The sequence below is a fragment of the Brachyhypopomus gauderio genome, chromosome 11, assembly GCF_052324685.1.
Source record: "Brachyhypopomus gauderio isolate BG-103 chromosome 11, BGAUD_0.2, whole genome shotgun sequence".
Lineage (NCBI taxonomy): Eukaryota > Metazoa > Chordata > Actinopteri > Gymnotiformes > Hypopomidae > Brachyhypopomus > Brachyhypopomus gauderio.
Genome location: NC_135221.1, coordinates 4776629 through 4798772, shown reverse-complemented (window position 1 = coordinate 4798772; position 22144 = coordinate 4776629). Strand labels below are relative to the sequence as shown.

The following is a 22144-nucleotide window of genomic DNA, read 5'->3' as shown; positions in this document are numbered from 1 at the left end:
TTAAATATTATATTATGCAAAAACCTTGCTCTGTACCTGCGCAATACTTTGGTATTGTGCCTCTGTGAGCACTGGGGGCTGGGCACCCCTAAAGACCAGATCCTAAAATCGCCCCTGGTGTCTGGGTACCTTCGTGCAACTGAATATGGCAATCGACCCCTCTGAGACGGCGGCGGTATCTTGTATGGACGCCCTACCTCACTTCACCACCAGATGTCAGTATACACCCGACTACCAAGCCTGCCGCCCCCGTGGGGATCTTCAGTGCGCCCACGTGGTGCGACAGCTTCCCCAGGAAGCTAGGGTGACATTTGCTTCACTTAATGACACAAGCTAATTAATCATTAGCGATCCCAGAGGTATTCCTGTTAGAGAGGCTTTGTCGTGCCCGCTCGCAGCAGGGGCCCTCAACATGGTACGCGCGCACGTGCTCAGCGGCCGCGTTCTGCGCTAACGCATCCAAAACGCTCCTCCGTTGACGCACGCGGATTTCAAGTTCGAGTCCCTGCGTTTACACAGGACGGCCAAAAAAGTGGAAGAAAGAAAGAAAGAAACCTACCATGCACGGTTCACAATGTGATCCTAACGTGTCAGTGGTTATCAGTCGTTAAATTCCAGAGGTCAAGACCATGTTGGCCAAGAGTTTTTGACACTTTGACACTGCAGTGTAAGGCCTGTGTTTTCCCTTTCGACGAGCCTTTCTCTCTCTAAACCAGCAGTAGCAATTACATTCACTGTAAAAGGTGTTTGTTTTGTCATGTTGTCTACACATGTCTGAGGTGAGGTTTATGAGGGGCGTCACCGTGGTGACAGCGTTTGTGGCAAATTGCGAGCTACTGGGTTGTACCTAATCGTCTCTTGTGTGGTCAGATTTTTGGCTTGGAACATCTATTAAAAAAAAACCCCACACGCAGTGAAACCTAAACACCGCCGGCATGGTGTTGAGAGGAGCTGAGACCCCTCTGGTGAGGGTGAGACCGGCAGCCCTCTGGGGGCACCATGGATGCCCATCTGTATGTCTGGGTGAGGGGGAGCAGGTCACTACCACAGTGTGGTGTGGCTCTATTTTCTGCAGTGTTGCCTGACTGATTGCCAGCCTCTTATGGGGGGGGGGGGGGGGCACACAGCAGGAGTTCATTCTGAGCCTACTGTAGGTTCTCACTGCACCTCCAGGACCCCTGTGCTGTTGACTCAACCTGTCCATCTCCTCCGAGCGGAGAGCGTGTTTTCAACATGCCTATCTGGCAAAAAGCGGTTGAGGTGTTCATCAATAAATTCATTTTTTAAGCCACATTAGCCAGCCCTCCCACTGGTCTGAGCCCACAGCGTCCAGCTGCTCCTGGCTGGAGCGAACCTTCCAAGGCAATCACTCATGTCTCCGGCATGCCGCGCTCATCCTCCGGACCGTCTTCGTCCCTCACGTCTCCTCCTCCTCCTCCTCGCCTGCTACAGTGTCCTCTTCGTCCCCGAAACCCAAGAAAGCACTTGTTGTGTTTTTCATCCGAACCCCTTCCTCTTTCCTCCGGGGCCGATGGCCGGCGAGCGTTCCCATCGCCGTCTCCGCCATCTTGAGCGCGCGGGACCCAGGACGCACACGCTGGTTCTGGCGCAGAACGATGAATTATTCCGTTTCATGGCGGCCTCGTCATTGACATGCAAAGAGGAACGCGGCCTTCACCACACTGCCAGGTGGCATTTAATATCGCTTCCATGTACAAGGGATCTTTCATTTCCACTTTGACCAGGCCACGCAAAAAGAAGCAACCGTCCCGTTTCTGAATGACCCCGCAAGGACACATTTAGTGACATCACTGCAGCTAGAGAGAGTCTGAAAGAGTCAGGCTATGTTTATGTCTTAGGTTAAAACCTTTATACTTTCAACAAACAAGAGCATCTCACTATTTTACCATTGTCACAAAAACCCAGTGCTGTTTGGCCAGTAAAGCGGCACGGTTCCCCGAGCGCAGGGAGGATCTGGCCACGGTAGGCTTCTCTCAACCAGTAGGTGAGGAATCTGTGTTTTATCACAGCACTGGAGTTCAGTGCTTTCTTTTCCAGTGCCTGAGATAAAAACCTGCTGCTCACTGTCGATCGGAGCCAGTGCCAACTGCCCAAGACGCCCTGGATGTCTGCTGGCCCAACCGCAGTGCCGGGTTAAGCAGGACTCCCCGCGACGGGGAGCATGGAACCCCTCGATCCCCGGAGAGCTCCGTCTGCGAGCCTTTGGAACCCCATTGGTCCCCGTCACCCGATCGCTGGCCACGTCCAATTAGACGCAAGGGGGCGGGCAGGGCTTGCTGAGTACCCGCCCCCTTCTTTACTGTGATGTGATCCTGTCCCGGTGGGACGCCATTGTGACACACAGGAAGAAGACACACAGCTCTAAGAGCGCATGGCCCGTGTGTCCCCGTGCGGTGTGAAGACGGGGCCGATCACACCCATGTGTGCAAGGCGGGAACCACGGTTGAGTGTCTCCTCGTCCAGGCCCGTTCTCCCAGTGTACGTCAAACTCAATGTGTGAAATCGCCTTTTGGAGTCAGCAAGTGGGAGGATTTGTAACGGCGCCCCCCAGAGGACTGCTTATTTACGCCCTAGTTTACGGTTAATTGAAGTACGGGAAAAAGTTTCCCTCCCTTTGGTGAGGCTTTCAGCGGCGAACCCTTTCATGGCGTGGAGGGGCGGGGCCGATGCATCGCACGTGATTCGCTATCTTTGAGAAGCCTGCAATTACATCTGGCACGACTCGCCATGAAGTAACGCTTCATAAGCCTTTGTTCAGCCATGCTTTGAAGAGCCCAGGCCCTGTGCAAGTTGGCTTTTTGTCACCCCCCCCCCCCCCCCTTCATCTGTCCCCTCTATCCACAAACCCCCCCCACCCTCCAACCCCGTCTCTATTGGAGACAGCAGACTGAATCTGATGCGTCCCCCCCCCCCCACGCACAGAGCCTCAGTGCATTGGACACACCTTGGCCGGCACAAAGGATGAAAGCCGGGGCGAGGCAAGGACGTGTGGGGACATGCGGGGACATGTGGGGACGCCACTGCCGGGCTCGATAAAGATGCTTCAAAAAGTCCATCCCTCCTCTCCTCCGTTCCCTCTCTCTCTGTTTTTTTCTTCCTTTCGTCCGTTCTTTCTTCCCAAATCCCCGGAGCGACACAGACAAGGGGACAGGAAGGGGACGCGGAGACATTTAAAGCTTGTTGGACGGCGCGGAGTCAAGGGCCTCTCTCCCACCAAACGTAAAAGTGGCCGTGCGCAGCAAACGGATGAAGCTTGGGGCTAGTGTGAGCGTGCACGAGAGTGTGCGTGTGAGCTTGCGCGTGGTTCAGTGTGTGTGCGCCCGTTGGGGCAAATCTAGCAAGTCTGGCTGGACGTTCCTGGGCCTGCTGCTCTGCAGGGCTCAGCTGCTCCCCCTGCTGGAGGCCTCCGCCCGCGCCCAGCCGCACCCTCACAGCCCTGGCCGTGCCCGGCGGCTGGAACGCCCTTTTCTGTCCCACACGGGCTGGCTTTCATTCCGGGGGACAATTTGTGGCATCACTGTGAGAAAACTGTCCAGCATATGTGTGTGTGAGTGTGTGTGTGTGTGTGTATGTGTACTGTATTTCTGAATTTTCTTTGCACCAGAAATCTTTAGACCTGCCAAATTAAAAAAGTTAATCAAAAACTGTGTATTTTGCACATACTGACAGTTAATTATAATGAAAAATCATAAGAACAAACTTGCAGTTTAGTATATTAGCACTAGTTCCACTGAGACTTTTATCCATTTTTTTAATTTAACTAAAATGCAGATGGATAAAAAAGTGGCTTACTGGCTTACTGCCCCCCCTTCTCTCTCTCCCCCTCTCTCTTTCTCCCTCACTCTCTCCCTCTCTCTTTCTCCCTCTCTCTCCCCCTCTCTTCCTCTCTCACTCTCTCCCTCTCTCTTTCTCCCTCCCTCTCTCCCACTCTTTCTCCCTCTCTTCCTCTCTCACTCTCTCCCTCTCTCTTTCTCCCTCCCTCTCTCCCTCTCTCTTTCTCCCTCCCGGTTTCTCTCCTGCTGAAACAGATGGCGATTTATGCTGAGCACAATCAGGACTATTCAGCATGGGTCTGGCAGGCCCCCCCCCATGCCAGCGCGGCCCAATCACAGGCCTAATGAACACATTGGGAGCTGATGGATCCAAACGTGTCCCAGTAGGAGCCCCGCCCACAGGTACTAGCTGCCCAATGGCACGGCTGCCTGTCTGTGCACACACACACATACTCATATATGCACACACACACACACACACATGCATACACACAAACATGCATGAACACAAAAACATGCATGAACACACAAACATGCACACGCATGAGCGCACACACACACGTACACACATGCGTACACAGGAGCACACACAATCCTACCTCTACACACACACGCACACACACACACACACACACACACACACACACACACACACACACACAAGGAACCGATTCTTTTCACCAACACCTAATTCAATCAAGATTTCTATCTGAATCCGTCAATGTTCCATCATTGGAAAATGTAGCAACAGGCATGTAAGATATGGATTGACAGGCGTGTGAGTGTGTGTATATATCCAGGGCTGTGTGTGGAGTACGTGAGCTGAGGCTTCACGCCGTGTTGGCTGCCGTGTGTGTGAGATTGTGATCTGTGATGGTGCGGAGGGCATAAATCTCATGTTAGCTGGAGACTTCAGGCCTGGTTTGCTCGGTGGTTTCTGGCTTAAGCTGTAGAGGGAGCGAGGCAGTCGCCCTGCACATTACAGGTGGTTTATTAGCACCCTGTCTGCTGTGGGACCACCGCGGGATTGCAGCGGGACTACTGTGAGACTACTGCGGGACTATTGCGGGACTGCCTCGACACTTGCTGACACCGTATAAAACCAAACAGAAAAGCTCCATGACTAAGTGTTCAATGCACACACTCACCAGTCTAACTGCACACACTCACCAGTCTAACTGCACACACTCACCAGTCTAACTGCACACACTCACCAGTCTAACTGCACACAGTCACCAGTCTAACTGCACACACTCACCAGTCTAACTGCACACAGTCACCAGTCTAACTGCACACACTCACCAGTCTAACTGCACACAGTCACCAGTCTAACTGCACACAGTCACCAGTCTAACTGCACACACTCACCAGTCTAACTGCACACAGTCACCAGTCTAACTGCACACACTCACCAGTCTAACTGCACACACTCACCAGTCTAACTGCACACACTCACCAGTCTAACTGCACACAGTCACCAGTCTAACTGCACACACTCACCAGTCTAACTGCACACAGTCACCAGTCTAACTGCACACACTCACCAGTCTAACTGCACACATTCACCAGTCTAACTGCACACACTCACCAGTCTAACTGCACACACTCACCAGTCTAACTGCACACAGTCACCAGTCTAACTGCACACAGTCACCAGTCTAACTGCACACACTCACCAGTCTAACTGCACACAGTCACCAGTCTAACTGCACACACTCACCAGTCTAACTGCACACACTCACCAGTCTAACTGCACACACTCACCAGTCTAACTGCACACACTCACCAGTCTAACTGCACACACTCACCAGTCTAACTGCACACAGTCGGCACTCAGCTGCTGTCAGATTTACGGTTCGATACTCCAGACCGGCCACGCTTCCTCCATCTGTTGGTCTGTGTGTGTGTGTGTGTGTGTGTGTGTGTGTGTGTGTGTGTATGTGTGTGTATGTGTGTGATGTCTGATGGCCCTTCAACTGTCCGGCCCTGTGCACTCTGTGGACAGACATCACCACGTAGCAGCACCATCCAAACATGTTTCTCCACAAAGGTGGACCCCCACCCTCCTGTGATGCCCTGGCAACCCGGGTCTTCCTCCGCTCCGCTCCGTCCATCAAACAGGCTGACGGGAGCACGGCCCCTCACGCAGACCCAATCTGCACGTCAAGGGCTGCTGGCCAAAGACCAGGCCACTGCTGTCGCATGTCAAAACCCTGGCCGGCCCGTCGGCCCTGAGGAAGCACAAATATCCTCCCCTAGCTTGGATACAGATGCATGCGTCCATGACAATAGACCCCGAGCTGGCCAAAAAAAAAAAAAAAAGCCATTTCAATGACTCAGCAGAATTATGCATGCAGGCAGGATCCTTTCTCATGTTAACGTCCACTGATAATGGATGTGGCCCACTCCAGTGAAGTGGCGGGTCTTCTTTCTTCTCCTTCTTCTTAACATCTTTAGAAGGCAGGATGGGAGGGGCATAAGGCCAGCCCTGACCTAAGGAGGGGAGGGGCATAAGGCCAGCCCTGACCTAAGGAGGGGAGGGGCATAAGGCCAGCCCTGACCTAAGGAGGGGAGGGGCATAAGTAGGTACAGAGGGCATCTTTTCAGCCCTGCCCACCGCCCTGCTGCCCCATTGTATTAACATGGTTTGCACAGCTCACCTTTGGCTGTTCTGGAGCCCTGACCCATCTCACCTTTGGCTGTTCTGGAGCCCTGACCCATGGGTTCCTGCCCTGCCCGCCCCGTTCTGCTTGCCGGAGGCCGACGGCGTGCCACCGGAGAGAGGCTGGGTCAGGGGGTGCGTGTGCCGGGCTGAGGCGTGGTCAAGGGTCTCGCCCCGGCCGGATGTCACGGAATGGAAAGCTGTCCTATCCTGTTGCACTGCCCCTTCAAACAGCTGCACACACAGGTCCAGCTGCACACACACACACACACACACACACGCACACATGCACATGCACATGCACACGCTGCACACACACACGCACACGCTGCACACGCTTCAGCTGCACACGCTTACGGTGAGCTACAGTACGTCCAGGCTGTTTTCATAAACTACGCACCCTTTTCAGTGGATTTTGTAGCCAAAAACGTTGTCCACACACACTGCCAGTACTGTGATTACACATACTGTCAGTACTGTCATTACACACACTGTCAGTACTGTCATTACACACACTGTCAGTACTGTCATTACACATACTGTCAGTACTGTGATTACACACACTGTCAGTACTGTGATTACACACACTGTCAGTACTGTGATTACACACACTGTCAGTACTGTGATTACACACACTGTCAGTACTGTGATTACACACACTGTCAGTACTGTGATTACACACACTGCCAGTACTGTCATTACATATACTGTCAGTACTGTGATTACACACACTGTCAGTACTGTGATTACACACACTGTCAGTACTGTGATTACACACACTGTCAGTACTGTGATTACACACACTGTCCCAACTGAAGGACCAGCCGGTCCTGATTCCCATTAGAGGTCCTGCTGTATAAAACATCTGTGGCAGACAGAGCAGGAAGGAACGATCTCAAACGTGTGCACTTTTGGGGGGGATCGCAGCATGTTGGCGTTAACAACGCGGCGCTTACCACGGTGGCCACACACATCATTAGGACAGCGTTTCATTTGCCATAAAAATATGGGGATGTTGTGGAGGCAATTTTGACTTTGAACAGTGGAAAATCCAATCTGTCAAAACCTCAGTGCATTATTTTGACATAATTCCAAAGTTTATGGATTTTTCCTGTGTCTGGCAAAATTGGGTATAAAAGGTTTAAGTAGAGCTGCTTGTGTAGGTTGAACAAAGGTTGTAATGTCTGCTCCATGCAGATTTGCTTTTGGGAGGTCCGTCCTCAGGTGATAATCACACAAACCTCATTGTTAAACCGCTGTAAATTAGAACCTGACTATTCTCTTTCCTGCCCTCTTGGATTCATTTAGTGGTCCTTTTATTCCACGAAACAGCTAAACATGCATAGAAAAAAAATAAAGAACCGGTTTCATGAATAGCTTTCATTTATCCCGTAAACATGAGAGCGTATTGATCTGTTTAGAACGACAGAACACTTGCTCACATGCGAGCGCGAGAGCCCTGCGCAGTGTTGGCTCACAAGCGGTGCCAGGCCCCAGGCCCACTGCTGGAGCCACATTTCACCACCTCTGCCTTGATCCAGGACTCGGCAACATCTACGCGTGAATATTAAATGGAACAAAAGCCACACCATAGTCACAAAGCTTTCAGAGGCCTCTCCTTCTAAAGCATTTTAACTGGGGCATCTGCCTCTGCTCTATTTAACATTTAAAAGCCCCTATCCTAGAGTGTTGAGTTATCTCTGGGTGACTCCAGTGATGGGCGAGGTAGATTTGGGTTTAGATCAGCTGTGACCAGCGGAGGACTCGCAGGTATCTATGGAAATGAAGAGGATTCCAACGAAGTGGGTCTGACATCTCCAGCCGTCTCCTCATATCTGACCCTCTCCATAAATCTAAAGGGCAACGGCACGGCCAAGCGTCTGGCCCACCGTATCTCACCATCTTATCATGCTGGTTGTGTGAGCATGACGGAGGAAACAAACCTCTCCCCTCTCTCACCTCCCCTCTCTCTTCCTCAGCTCTCTCTCTCTCTCTCTCTCTCTCTCTCTCTCTCTCTCTCTCCCACCCAGGAGTGCTTAAACCCACTATTTAAAATCACATCCACACTCTGCTTTGTTTTGCTTAGCAGATGTCTTCAGCAGGGGGGGAACAAGAACTTGGGATCACTACTTTTCCATTGGGGCTTGAGGGGATCTTGACACCTCAAATGCTGTGCAGGTCCAACATCAATCAGAACTCAGACCGGAGGAACAAAGTTGCCATGGCTGCTCTGACTTTGCTGAAAACCTCGCAGTGCAAACAAACTCCCTCAGTCGCCACAGTGTTCCTGGCAGTTTGACTCCATTGATTGAATCCGAGGATCTCTAATTATTTCTTATCATGTATTCATTTGTTTAATCCGCCCCTCCCCCAGAAGGACTCAGCTGGTTGCTCTCACTACATTCGCCCCCCCCCCCCCCCCCCCCCCCCCCCCCCCACCCCGGGGGCAAGTACTTCAGCCCATATACACCCCCACATCAGCTCCCATTGCTGGTATCTTAGTCATGCCACACAATGGGCTGATATATCCACCGTAGCCTGGGAATTCCAGCTAGGGGCGAAGGGCCGTCCCCTGTCCCCACGTCCCCGCCCCCACGTCCCCTGTCCCCACGTCCCCGCCCCCACGTCCCCACCGTCCCCGCCCCCCGCACACCGCCGCTTCGATCCCAGCCGTGTGCGTGTACTATAAATAACAGACGCATTAGCATGCATGAATCTCTTTTTTTATGCCGTGAGGGTGTGCTGTGTGGATAGAGGGGGGGGTCAATGGGTGGGGCTTAGATGCCTTAATTCATTATTAATCCCCTTCACAGGCAGAGTGGGGTCTGCATGCCCCGCCTCCTTCAGTCCTCAGCTGACCCTGCTTGGGGAGCTCGGGCTCAGCCTGCAGCCTGCACACCACACCCCTCAGTCCCCACCAGCCAATCAGGACAGGTTTTACACAGACTAGTCCCGCCCCTCCCACTCTCTGACCATAGCTGCTGTGCCCCACCCCCCTCTGCGGCCTCGCCCACATATCTAGACAATCTATAATATGAAGAAAGGGGGGAGGAAGTCAATCTCTGGGATGGAAAGATCATATATTAACCCTTGAAGTGCCGTTATTGACACTTGACCTTAAATAACGTTTTAGCATAAGGTTTAAATACTGAAGTATGGCGGTAGCTGTCTTCCTGTTTGGATGTTGACGAAGCAGTGGGCACCAACAAAAGCTTCAGGCTTTGAGGTTGCCATTAGTGGGTTTGAGTTTGGGGCTGTGGGTTTTGGGTGGGGGGGGGGGGGGGGGGGGTCTCATGGGGGCTACTGGTTATGCTGCTGCTGGATTCGCTCCCTGTGTTATGATTGTGTGATCCCAGCATGCCTCAAACGCACAAGGGCCAGTGCATTGTGCTTTTATGGTGAGCTCAGCGTTTCAGTGCGATAAAGATATTTTGTTTGGTTTTCTACTCGTGTAAACGCATACATGCATTCTCATAGCGGGATGTGAAAATGTACGTATATATGTATAGATCCAGTGAAAATACCCTTTAACATTTTCCTTACAAGTAATTCTAAAATCCTTTTAGGGCACATGGCTGCATCGAAGGACATTTTGATCCTGTTTGTGGATACTTACAGTAGGCATTTAAAGATCTGTGTTGTGTGTGTGTGTGAGCGTGTGTGTGCATGTCTTTCATCCTGGTCTCCTACCACTAGGGTGCACTGCCTGCCATCAGCCCCCTGTTTCACTCCACCCAATCACAGGGCTCTAACTGAATGCCATGCTGCCCCCCCCCCCCCCCCCCCCCACTTCAATCCAAAGTCAAAAGAATTAAATGTACTCGGTTACACACAAGTGTGCGCACACACACACACACACACACACACACAGAGCCTGGTTTTGTCACTTAAAATGAACATGCATAATCGTATTTCAGAGTACCATCACGATACTCATAAATATGACTGACCCAGATAACAATGTCAAAATATGCGACATGTTGCACAGTGCGATCCATGCCTCCATCCTCGCATGTATTTTTGTCTGGTACCCCCCGCTCTCGCGCTCTGAATGTTTGCCATGTGTGCTTTGGGAGAGAGCGCTCCATGTTGGAGAGGCAGACTCTAAAGTAAAGCATGCCTTCCTCAAAAGCCTGGCTGTCTGGCCTCGGCACTAGGGATTCTCTTTCAGCTGCGCTCCCTAATGTGACACTCTCACATCTTCCGTGGCCTTTTGATCTTCTGCTGTTCTTTTTTTTTGGCTTAGCGTGGTCATGGCATCGCGAGAATCCCGCTCACAGGATTAACCACACTTCATCTACACGCTGAGATAAACTGTGACCAAAGAGGTAATAAAAATGAAGGTTTTTTTTTTTAGGTGCATTTCATGTATAGACATCAAATGCATACAATTTTTAATTCAATTTGCTTATGCTTCTGTAATATGGAATATAGTTGAGCATACACAGTAATTGGAATACTTCAAGAACTAACACCAAGGTGTGGGGGGGAAAGAATTCACATTGATAACCAGTGACGTTTTCTTCAAAGAAGTTCCTCTCCCCTTTTGTGATGGAACCTCATTCAAAACATGCGGTAAACAGTGTAGTGCAGTGTTCACCATGAAGAGTCTGCTTCTTTTGAACTGTGATATTTGGACCGGCAGCCCCGGGCCCTGGCTCTGCTGACGGGGAGAGAGGGTCTGTGGAATGTGCTGGAACCCCATGTTTGGGTCTCCAAGGCGGGCACTCTGATGGGGGTTGTGGGGAGTGTGGGGGTTGTGGGGTGTGTTGGAGGCACCACACTGTGCTGCTGAACTCTGGTCAACCCCTGGAATACCTCAGCCTGGGCAGGAAATATTGAAATATTGTGCCATATTGGCAGGCCGACGGTCATCTATCATGACCAGTCAGCGCAAACAGAGACTCTCTGCAGATCAGAGATGGACCACTGTGGTTCCAGGTTCAAAGGTAAATCAGACAGAGAGAGTTGGGCTTGGGAAAGGGTACAGCGGTCCTGCAGGGCTTCAGTAGGTGTCCAGAACCCCCAACCTCATCCATCCACACTCCCTCTGTGAAAGAGAGAACAGTGAAGCAAGCCAAGGTTAACTTACATGTAATGTTCACTCCATTTATTCAGTCCCAATCGTCTACTAATGAAAACATTGTAAGATATACAAAAATAAAATAAAAATACAAAAACCCCCCCAAAAACGATAAACCTTAACCGTTTCAAAGTCTAGCAGTAGCTTTGAGCCAACTACTTGTTTTCAGTTTCTCAGAAGTAATTTAAAAAGTAAAAACTTTTCAGAATAACGAACAGGATCAATACTGCTGTAACTAATATGCTGTAGTTGTTTTAAAGCACGTTGTTGACATAAAGCAAAAGCACAAACGGCATCACGTGATTCACATCGGAGTTAATCTTGACAAACTCTTCATCCCAAGAGATGTACTGACAGGGAATACTAATACAATTTAATTTCCTATCAGTGTCGTAGGGCCCTGAAATTTTGATTTCTAAACCACGAAAGAGTTGTAAGCAGTTATGTGCCAAGTTTGATGATGGTAAATATGTGCCTCCTTCTAAACTTAAACAGCATTCAAATGTAAACAACTCCCCCAACATCAAAAACGGTAACGGATCCCACCAGAATGATGTACAAATCTGCGCCTCAGCCATCGAGGAAGGACAAAGCGAATGTTACATGACTTTTAATTTCTTTTTTTTTTGTTGTTTTTGAGAAACATGGGCTACGAGGCAGGATTCTGACCTTGTAACCAGATAAAATGTCCAATGTTGGTGGTTTTGTTTGATTTTCCTTTTTTTTTGCTAAGGTGAGGTGAATCTTTTTAGAGGGATACCCAAACAGGAAATGACATCAACGAGCAAGGGCCAAAACAAAAAAAAATAATGTCGCAGGACGGACTGAGATGTCCCGGACCCAAATGTGCACAGGACGCGTAGCTGCAGGTCACCGCTGCTGCAGCCGCGAGCCGGTGGAGAGGCGCGTGCCGACAGCGCGTGCTGACAGCGCGCGTTCCAGCCAGCGTCCATCCATCCCAGTTCAGCGCTCGCGACACTTGTTTTTTGGTCTGATTCCAGACACGTAGCAACGTCGGCTTGCACGAGCAAACCCCTGTCTGTCGGTGTAGTTTTAAACACAGACGAAGCTCCTTCGTTGTCGCGGACAACAGACTGGATGTCGGTGGAGAGAACTGGGGAATGCGGCGGAATTTGGAGCTGATCCGCGTGGCTGCAGGTGCAGTGATTTAGATGCGCTGGGTAGTGCAAACGCACGAGTGCCGATGGAGACTGACGTGTTGACATCCGGGGAAATGTCATTTTATGTGGGTAAGACTAACATCTAACGCTATTGTCCTGGTGCAGTTTTCTCGAGTACATCCTCATTGTGAAACGTTGGGGTTTACCTGCAGCGATGAGCGCAAGAAGACGCCAGCAGGTGCAACCCGGTTTGAGTTCCTACGAAACAGAGATGCAAGCCAATCAAATGCCGCGTGCTTGTCTTTTTAACGTGTGCTGGGTCACGTGTTGTTTGTTGACAAGCGTTCACTAGGATAATTTAGAGATCACACGTTGCGTATATCAAACATTGCCTTCAAATTGTATTTTTTATGCCTACATTGTGTCCTATATCGGCACACAAAGGAATTAGGTTAGTTTATATCATTGTGTAACATACAGCGCATTACGCACGCGTGCACATGAACAGGTTAGGTGCAAATCAAAGAGGAATAATTATGAATGCTGTGTTTTAATCCCTTCATTGTGGAATTTTTCTTTGATGTTTATGATGCTTATTACACTATATATATATATATATATATATATATATATATATATATATATTTAGTGGCCGCTATAATAACTTTCCAGGCTATTCCATTATATAGGAGTTCCACATTAACTGGCTAAAGGTTTCTATTTTAAATCAGCATGCCAAAGGGGAGTCGGAGCCACTGGGTAAACTGGGTAAACTGGGTAAACCCTTTGCCTGTGCTGCCTGCCTGTCTGGAGTGATAACTCTATTATCCATGCGTATGTCTTGACAGCACTGTTAATCTCTTGCCACGCTGTAGTTCCTCCATCAGCTGCTTGTAAGGAGCTCGAGTATCTGTGTGTGTGTGTGTGTGTGTGTGTGTGTGTGTGTGTGTGTGTGTGAGAAGAGTGCTCAGGTCTGAGCATGGCGGTGGGGGCAATGTACTACAGCCAGACCGTGGGGGCTAGCGGTAATTAGGTAGGCGGGGCTGTTTGCCACGGCCGTATATTCAGCATGCTGAAAGGGCCTTGGGCGGGGGGTCTGTTGACGGCTGACAGGTGCACTGGCGGAAGGCGTCGTGAGCTCGGGCAATCGAAACCAGAGCCGTAGCTCAGTGGCACGGTGCCTGCACCCCCACCGGTCACGGCGGGGGCCCCTACTGCAGGTTCAAACGTAAAGCAAGTTCAAGACCTCCTGCCTGCCCGTCCTGCACACATCTTACGGCAAGTGGCCGTGATCAGAACCGCAATCCTACTTATCAGTAGTTCACAATCAAACCCTGAACAGTCTAGTTAAGAGATGCATTTAGCGTTGTGCGAGTTTCAGACTGCAACAGCGTGGAAAACACCGCTTTTTTACCCTCTCTGCCCAGGCAGTTTTGCTTGAACTGGCTAATCTGGGTTACAGCCATTACAAATCCCATCGTCGTGGTGAGTAAGTGCCAGACAGGAGCATCGCACCGAAAACTGGCTTCTTTATTCAGCATTCCTCAGAGGTTTATGGCCAGGTGTTTAAAATTATGGGCAGGATATTTATTGGAAACTTCTGAAGGCAAAAACTTTTTTGGGGCTTTTGCTTACTTCTCAATTAGATGCACTCACCTTAAACACACACACACACACACACACACACACACACACACACACGTGCGCGCTATAACAGTGAACGGGGACACAGCTACTCACCTACATTCATTACAGGACAATTCAGAAGCCAGATAAAGTACCAGGATGTTTTATGGCTCAAACACTCTTACTGTTAGCTTAGGGCAGTGTGTGCAGTAGTCAGAGGGGAGGGGAGTCTTACTGACCTGTAATTACTGGGGCTTATCAGGACCCATAATGCTTTGCACAAATCAAGGTACAGCCCTGCTCCAGGTTCTGATTGAATGCTGCCGGGCCAGAGATGTCAAGTGGGACGCAGAGGAGTGTGAAATCCTGGATAAACCCCAGACCCCTCTGAGCCATGAAGCTTCTGTAATAAGCGATGGTGTTTGGGTGTGTGTGTGTGTGTGTGTGTGTGTGTGTGAGAGGGAGAGAGAGAGAGAGAGACGTGGGTGTGACTGAGAGCTTTTCTGTGACCGTTTTCCTTCTTAATCCTGGATTTTGGGTTGGGGGTGGGGTGGGTGGAAGCTCACTAAATTTAACAAGGTGAGATCAGTAGTTGGGTTGGGCGGCAGGGCAGAACCAAGCTGGACCATGTAATGCCTACAAACATCCACTGTTGTCCTTGTAGCGGGTCCAAGTAGATTTGCCGACAATTGTATTTCGGGGTTCTAACAAACACGCAACGCTGCTGTGGAGAAACTGAATAAGTGCACTTATTAATGGACACAGTCTCAGAATGACTCCCGGGCCCAGCATAGCTGTTAAACGCATTCCAAGTTTTGTGGAGGCCATTATTCCTGCTTCTTAATCACCACCTCAACTTTTATAACCCCTGAAACCTCAGTGTGTGGCTTGCGGAGACCACATGTGGGCATAGGCCGGGAAACGCCGAGCAGACCATGGGGGAGGGGAGGACGGCTTCCTTCTCCTTTAAAAGTAATGACCTTAGCCAAATGCTTAAGGCGGCCCGCCCCGTAACCAAACGGCACTGTGCCTGAACAGTAGTTTATGGTTTATAGGATGTGTTCGGAAGGGCAAGGGTAGAAACAGAGGGGAGCTGGTTAAGGCCTGTGCAGCTACAGTGGGCTCGGTTCTGGGGTGGGGGGGGCAAGCTTTGGTGCCACTGCTTCTCCCTTCTGCCTGTTACACCTGAGTCTTTTCTATTCCACCTTAAGGAGTGTGAAAATTAACTATTTATATTCTTTTTTTTGGTTTAGCTTTAGTTCAGCATGCTTCTACCAGGGGTTTGCGGTGTATGCTACACCAGCGCTCTATGAAGGTACGGGGAGGAGGCCAGATCCCAGCAGTGCACCCAGTGTACCAGGTGTGGCGCTCTCGGGCTTTTGCGCCCATCGTGTTGGGAGAGGAGCTCTGCTTCCAAACCAAACCAATGGGAGGAGACCCGTGCTCGGCTCGGTTCATCGGGCCACGCCGAAGATCTCTCCACGAGGGAGGGGCAGGGCGGAGGCACACATGATGGAGAGGCGTAATTAAGCTTGCGTGATGTTTTTTGTTTTTATGATGGGCCTTGTTTGAAGTTTTCAATCAGTCTTATTAACATGGAGCATGTTGGGAGTCTGGCTGGAGGTGTGAAGTGGCTGCACTGTTTACACTCGGCCCAACAGCTGCACACTTGGGGGATCTTGGGGGGAAAAAAAACACCACCACCCCTGTGTCAGTGTGACTGGCGACACACACCGTCAGCTGATGCCATAACTCTTGTGCTTCACCCATGATCTGCATGTGTGCACAAGTGTGTGTGTGTGTGTGTGTGTGTGTGTGTGTGTGTGTGTGAGTGTGTGTGTGTGTGTGTGTGTGTGTGTGTGTGTGTGTGTGTGTGTGTGTGTGTGTTTTGGGGGGTGGTGGTTCTCTTTCTCCTCCTGTTTACCCACTGCCTGATGGCCCCCTGAGGAGAGCAACAGCAATTATCACCTTGGAGGAATGTGGGACCCTTGTGTTAAATTCCCTTTGACCCCCCTGGAGGAGGAGGTCAGGAGGTGGGGCTCCCCAAGGGGGGCAGCATACAGTCAGGGTGGGGTGAGGTGGGTGGGTGTACCATGGATGGGTGCATTTGGGGGTCTTTGCTCATGCTTATGGAAACCATGAATTTTGCCACTGGTTTAGACCAGAGAAGCTGTCTCACTCTGAAATGCAATTTTTCATGGTGCATTTGCAATTCAAATGGCTGCTTTGCCTCCTTAATTTGATCTGGGGATGTGTAGGGGAGATGTTGAATATAGGCTGGAGAAGTTTAGAGCACACCAGGGGAGACACACACTAGCACAGCCTTTGGGGGGGGGGGGGCATCCACGTAGATCATATCATTCATATGTCCTTGACTTGTATATCTTGATATATCTTTGACTTACATATTACCATTGCTAATTAATACTGTCACTGCACCTGCAACTAAACCTAGAGTTTAGCCCAGAGAGCAAAAACAAATCATTTGGCCTAGTTTAGCATATTTATTTATTTAAATTTGAAAATGAGTTTTATTCCTCATGGGGACGAGGCAAATACCCACACACTGTCAAAATCCTTGTTTTCCTGTCATCATGAAGGCATTTGGTACCTATACACACACACACACACACGCGCGCGCACACACACACACACACACACACACACACACACACACACACACACACACACACAGCTTTGCCTTAATTGAACTTCTATTTTTACAGCAAATATTTGTTTAAAGGATTTAAGATTTTCTTACCTTAAGAAATTCAGAAAACACTGGCACCTCTAGAAGCTTCTAATGTAGTTTTTTCATGCTGTTTGTTGGTGTCAAGCTGTGCTTATTGCACATATATAAATCACAGCTTCACAAGTAACAACTACACCATAAAGACTGGTAGTCATGGCATCTGGTTTCTGATTGGTTCTGCTCAAAACAAGGCTGCCCCAGTTGTGTATTTAGGTTAAAGGATAGCTCAATCTTTTAATTGTGAAGTTGTTTCCAATACTTGTGTTACTATTAAAACAAACAAACAAACAAACAAAAAAATCCACCCAAATCTCCCATGGTCAAATCTAACCTGGATTAGCATGTGTTGCTTTAGTCACTTGATGTATTGTTTATGAAAATGTCAACATTTTATGTTTCCTCTCTAGTGCCTCTCAAAATATATGAGAGCTTTGATGAGAAGTAAACCATGGATGTTGTTTATTTTCTGGAAGTGCTAAGATTCTGAAAATACAACCAATAAACCACAAAAGTGAGGCAAGGATGTTTCAGGTTACCGTGGGCTGCGTCTGTGAGCAGGGGTGACATGGGATTGTGCTGTGATAGATTTTACATTCTCAAACACTTATGAATGATGGTCTGGGGGGAGCAGGAAACTCGCAGGACTCGGTGAGGCTGATCATATGCTGTTATTGTCAGATGGTGAGAACTGATAGACTTTTATGTTCTTCCCCCACAGTGGCTTTCCCAGCTTTACCCACGCAAGACACACATCAAGTCTGGAGGAGCTCCCGGCGAGGTAAGAGGCCGTATCGATCCGCTCTATTGACGGAGTCTCTTCTCTGTTTGGCTCTCTGACACATGCGGGTTTCGTTCCCCAGAAAGGGAAAGTGTGCTACGATTCATATTAGTGCTTTCAGTCCGCTGTTCTGGGGCGCTGTTGTGATGAGAGCGGTCTTGCCATCTCTCCGTGGGCAGGTAGGCCCACGAGGGGTTAACGTCAGGCCCTGACCTCCAGCAGTCTCCGTGACCCTCTGTTCTGTCGGTCGGGTTCCATCCACCGGGGTTTGTGTTAAACGGCATGTTAATCTTGGCCGCTGCGTGAGCAGACGGGCTTAAACAGGAAGGTCCTACGCGTTGTGACGAAGCAAAGTCTCCCCACCATCTCATCAGTTCACCTCGCCACAATTAGTGCCAGTCCTGAGGCTGGCTTCCTCCGAACAGGAGGGGGCGCCCTCCGGGCCCGCATCAGGGCACTCGGGTCTATGGTTTATTTAATACCTCCAGGCCTACACCCAACCAGCTGGGCCAGAAACGCACACGTACCCGCCCTCCCTCACACCCAAAGAGCAAGCCGAGCCCCCCGCCCTTGCCCCTAACAAAAGCAATACAGCCCAATATGGAACCCTTCGGAGTTGTGCTAGCCAGCCCTCTATCCAAGGGGACTGAACCATATGAACTCCCCACCCAGCGTTACCATAGAAACAACCCCACACGTCCCCCACCCCTTCCGCCCGTTTGCTAGCGTGTCCTGTCCTCATCAGCCTTTAATGAGTTTGGCCAGTTACAGTTTCTGCTTTATTTCATTTTTTCGGCTGCTAATATTTCAGAATGTACTTGGGCGAAAAGGGAAAGATGGGAGAGGATATCAGACGTGCTCCAATCAGGGATCCCGTTGTTGAAATGTGTCGCTTATATGAACACGTCACCTGCCTTTGATGAGCTGAACCTTGGGTGAAATAACCGTGAAGAAATAAGTTGCCAGTCTTTCTGCATTCGGTGTCTACCATTATTTCTAATAATACGAGTAAAATTTCATCTGTGGATGTCTTGAGTCGTCTCAATTATGCTTAATGGCCTGGTTTGTGTGCTGTTGGCATTTGTAATAATTTCGGGACTTCAAAAAGAGCACAGCTGTGACTTCTGTAAACTGCTTTTAAAACAAGAATTACTGACAGATGTTGTGTGGTGCTTGTTAGCATATCTGCGAGCAATACATGAAGAGCTTTTTATAAAATCTAAACGAAATAATCACGCGTCTTTCTTTAAGTAAAACGCAGAAGCCATTTACTGGTAGAGTAAATTTGTATAGTTGACCCTTGTTTCGTTAATGTGTCGTAAATGTCTCATTACTATTAAACCGTTCATAATTACATGAAATGTAGCAATGCTAGTAATTACAGGCTGTCCCAACAGTGTGTGGGTTGTTTATATATAATCTTAAATTTATACCGAGCTGAGTGAAAAAGGGAACCTGCTTCCTGGGATTGGCCATAAAAATATCTGATAGTGAGATGTGATCGTTTGTCAAGTAAAAATATTTTAAACAGAATAGATATATAAATGCAAATAGATACAAAGGTTTGGGGTTATTAAAAGGAATGCATTATTTATTTTTCCAGTGATGCTATATGAATGATGTATTCTGAATTAGATTAATTATACACATTTTATGAAATGTATGAAATGAAATAGTGCCAAACATTAGGTATACATTTACAGTGCAGTTTTTCAACAGATTTTCAGCTCCCGTAGGTCTGGTAGACTTGTTGATAGACCTTCTTCGATCTTGAATGTTTGAACTCTAAAATATATCTTCATCTTCTAAACCACTTAATCCAGTTCAGGGTGGCGTTGGAGCGGGGCTCATCCCAGCATCACAGCACACAAGGCGGCAACTTAACATGTATGATTTGCAAAATGTCTGGCTATAGCGTGAGAAGGGAATGAAAAGGAATGATGTGGTACAGTGGGCATCAGGTGGATATAAAAAATTAAAATCTCTTTCCTACCACCTGCATTTATATTACTGATGTCAGTTCTACTCGTGTCATGTGATCCCGGCTGGTTCTAACAAGTGTTCCAGTTGAAAGGTTGGTGAGCGGCACCGTAGCGTGGTAGTCAGACAAGGGCTAGACACTGTGACGTGTGTGTGGCTCTCTGTAGTTGCTATAGTTCAGCTCATCCACCCCTCCCAAATATACACACACCACATACTTTCATGTATGATCTCTCTCTCTCTCTCTCTCTCTTACACACACACACACACACACACACACGTAGACCCATGCACACAGACTCACATACTGCACTGAAAACATTGCCGGAGAGATGGATAGGTGGAGAAATGGAGAGAGATGGAAAGAGATGGAGAGAGATGGAGAGAGCAGGCACAGACTCCCAACTCTATATGTGAGACGTTACGGCTGTCTTATCTCGGAGAGAAAAGCTGTCTTGCCGTGATAGGACGCCGCCCATCAGTGTTGGCCGGCATGTGCAGCCCCTCGATACTTTACTGCCTCTGTCTGCCCCTTTCTGATGCATCACTCCCCACTGGCGTTGCCCCATGCTTTGCTTTGTCCTTAAAAGAATCTGCCATCCGAAGTGGATTCAGTGAGGCACGTACATTTGAGAAATAGACAACTACCACTGAAAACTCCTTCCGTTCTGGATTTATTTCTCATTTACCAAAATATCATTTAAAAGCTTTTATTTTAGCTTTGGCATTTCGTGCTTCTCATACCTTGTTGTTGTAGCTCCTCTCAAAGGCACAGAGCTGATGGTGACGAGTTATTGAAATCGTTCTTTTCTCATGATCTTGTATTATAACTACATGAATAAACTGCACGTCCATCACGATGCATCCTAGCATGGCCGCCGAATTCGCTTTGATAGCAGACTAGAAGTCTTCGTGTTTCAGCATCGGCTCAGACGCACCCGGCATGCAAAACGCAGCCGCGCCGTCCCTGGGGATGTTCTGGGGATCCTGAGATCAAGTCCATTACGGAAAAGCAAAACAAACACAGGTCTGGGAAAAAAAAGGACAAAGAGTAGTGGGGGAAGAGGAGGGCCCCCGGAGGCCCCCAGAGCCCCCTGGCCCCAGCCTAAGACGGCAGTCGGGGCCCGGGCTTTGGAGACGTCCCGTCTCTGGGGGCTGGTTAGGTCATTATCGGCGAGGGTGCACGCGTGGGTGCGGGTGACCGAGGGCCCGGCGCGGGCGTTCGGCAGCCCCTGTCGGCGTCTGTTTAGCACCCTGTCAGCGGAGAGCCCCGGACCAGGAGGAATGCCCCGGAGGACAAACCCAGCCACAGCCCGGTCACGGCCCTCCCCGCCTCCCCCCTCCCTCCCTCGAGTCCCTCTCCTCTTGGGCATCTCCCCCAAGAGAGTGGGAGCAGGCCAAGGAGGCGGTAAAGACCCGTCTTTGACATGTTTGATGGGGGCCCTGTCGGACAAAGCCCGCTTTGCTGCTCGTCCATGTGGAAAATGGTGGCGGTGGAGGAGGGGGGGGGCAATTAGAGGGTTCTGCTAATCACGCAGGCAACACTCATTTAACTGACATGTGAAATTTTGTTTAATCTAACATGTTGATAGGCAATATGACAATGGGCTGGCCATCAGAAAAAGCCTTGAAGCTAAGGACCTGACAGATGATTATTGAAAGACGGTCTTTGTGAGCTAGTGCGCGCGCGTGTGTGCGTGTGAGCGCGTGTGCGTGTGTGTGTGTGTGTGTGAGCGCGTGTGTGTGTGTGTGTGTGTGGAGCTAGACAAGAGTAGAGGCGACACAGAGGCATTAAATACCATTATGGCAGTGATGCATTCAGACAAACCCTTCTTATCTGTTTTGATGTTTGTTGTTGCTCATTGATGGCCGGAGAGAGTATACTCATTTCATTACGCTGACACTTGGCCAAATAAACCCTAAATCTGTGAGAGTGGAGGTGAAATGAGTCGCCTCTATGGCATTTGGAGAAATCAATATGCTGTTTAAGGTCACTGAAAAGTCTGAAGTGTCTCTCATTGTAGAGTTGGCTATGCAGCGCGAGCTTTATAAACACAGGCAATTTTTTTTTTTACAGTTTGTTCTTCTTGGAGATGTGGTTCAAGAGCATGAAAAGCCCTAACAAAAGAGACACCATCAAAGATGTGTACACATCACAGCCCCTCTCAAGGTTAGGCAGCAGGTTGTTTGAAAAGTGCCTGTCACACACATCCTTTTATTTCTCCTGTTCAACAGCCTCTCTGCAAAATTGCAGGGGACAGTTTGTTCAGCGTTTACTTTTAATTATAAATTTATCTGTGTTATAAAGTAGCTCATGTGCTTCCTGCTTGTGAAATGTTACGTAAGGA

At 49.2% G+C, this 22144-nt stretch overlaps 1 long non-coding RNA gene across 2 annotated transcripts in view; it reads left to right on the top strand.

The window, feature by feature from the left end:
• Positions 1-22144, top strand: part of LOC143526654 (uncharacterized) — a 59938-nt gene that overhangs the window by 536 nt on the left and 37258 nt on the right. The window contains exons 2-3 of one of the 2 annotated variants that reach the window (XR_013133915.1): positions 4050-4196; positions 17757-17816. This is a non-coding gene — a long non-coding RNA (uncharacterized LOC143526654). Of the gene's footprint in view, positions 1-4049; positions 4197-11876; positions 12790-17756; positions 17817-22144 lie in introns of those variants that run through there. The other variant, XR_013133914.1, reaches the window with a different exon arrangement.